Raw genomic sequence first — 2,125 nt, forward strand, 5'->3', positions numbered from 1 at the left:
TAATTGGATAATTTGGATTGCCGCTTACATGATGATGAAGATCTAAATCTGGAATATCTTTCGATAGGGGTTCGTCATTTAGACCTTCAAATTGATTCTGAAATTGACTTTGCGGTGTCATAGGCGATTCGTTTCCTCCCACACCAAACAAGTTTTCGACAAATGTGCGTGGATCCATTTGTTTAATTGTAATAAGTAATAACTAGTAAAAGAATAATTGTATAAATGTAGTAAGAAATGAAAATTGGATAAAATTTCAATAAATATAGTGAGAATTGAGAAATGAGAATTGGATATTGTATATAAAAATTGCACAACTATCAACACAACACAAGAGAGTTGAGAGAAAGATAATTGAGAGTTGAGAGTGAATTGTAGAAAATTTTGTGGCTAAATGCCACTATTTATAAAAGAAGAAAGAAAAAATAAGTAAATAAAAAAATTTAAAGACCAAAACGTTCACTGAAAAAATTCAATGACCATTAACGGTCACAAATTAAAAAAAAAAATTTAATTCAGGGACCGAAAGTCACTTTCGAAAACGAGCTTGGGCTCGTGGCTCGTTTTTCAACGAGAGCTCGGCTCGTGTTTTTATAAGCCCAAGCCGCCCACGAGCTCCATTTTCGCGAGCCGAGGAGCCGCTCGACTCATTTGCCACCCCTAAGCAAGCAACTATATCAATAGCCCAAAAAAAAAGTAATTTTTAAATTTATTTGTTAATTTGTACACGAAATATTTTTTTCGTGTAAAAATTTAATTTCGTTTACGTTGATTGTATCTGGTTCCAAGCCCCGAAAAGGAGGAGGAGAATTGTAACTTTTATTTAATTTATAATTCGTATTGTATAGTCTCTATTTTCTAATCGGGAAAATTTCATAAGTACGAGTTTAAGTATCGTACATTTCAAAATCAAGAAAACCATTCCAATGAAATTTGTAATAGATCTAATCCAATCATAAGTTATTATTTTGGCAATGAAATAGGATAACTGAAAATAACACCCTTTAAGTATTACAATACATTTTATAAAAATAATATTGATACCTACTGATTAGATCTATTACAAGTTTCAAACCTCAAAAATTAGATTTTTATTAAAGTTTATTTATGATTTAATTAATTAAATATATTTAGATCACAAATTTGTACAACTTGATCACAAATTAATGATTTAATTTGTCATTTATTATTTTTTGTTCACAAATCAAAAATTTTATGTCATCAAATTATTTTATGAGCACAATTTTTATAGATCACAATTTGTTCATCGATTATAAATTATTGGTCATACTTATTACTCAACCACAAATAATTTTTTTTATAGGCCACAGATTATTTTTCGATCACAAATAAAAATTTTTATATGTCACGAATTATTCATTGCAAATTATTCAATTAATTGGTCGCGATTAATTTTTTTTGTCACAACTTAATCAATTGTTATTGTCACAGTTACAATTTTTAACCCATTTATTGGTCAAAAACACTGTACACCACCACCATCTCACCCACCCAACCCTACTCTGCCCCCGCCGCTGCCACAACCAGCAACTCATCGCAACCACTATCACTACCGTCGCCAAAACAGCCAACAACTCACCACAATCGTTGCCAACACAATCTAACCTATACACCATCATCCTGTAGCCCCACTTCACTCCAAGTGGTGCCACCACCATCAACAACAACGGCGCTTCCACTACCACCATGTCACCACCATCGAGTCATCATAACACCCATAACAAAAAAAAAAAAAAAAAAAAAAAAAAAAAAAAAAAAAAAAACAAAAGAAAAAGAAGAAAAACGCAGCGCCACTTAAATCAGGACATACATGCCGTGCACGGCTAATCAACCACCGCGCACGGCACTGTAAGCAAAACATCGAAATGCCACCTACGCACTGGAACGACAAACACAGCCTAACCCATACTCCAATATCCTGTAGCCCACTCCAATCCACGCAGTGCCACCACCATCTCAACACCAACGGCGCCTCCACCACCACGACGTCACCACCATCCAGTCATTTTCACACTCACAACAAAAAAAAAAGAAAAAGAAAAAGAAAAACGCATTGCCACTCAAATCTGGACGTACAACATCGTGCACGGATAAGCAACCACTG

This window comes from Olea europaea, unplaced genomic scaffold, assembly GCF_002742605.1.
Source record: "Olea europaea var. sylvestris unplaced genomic scaffold, O_europaea_v1 scaffold2850, whole genome shotgun sequence".
Classification (NCBI taxonomy): domain Eukaryota; kingdom Viridiplantae; phylum Streptophyta; class Magnoliopsida; order Lamiales; family Oleaceae; genus Olea; species Olea europaea.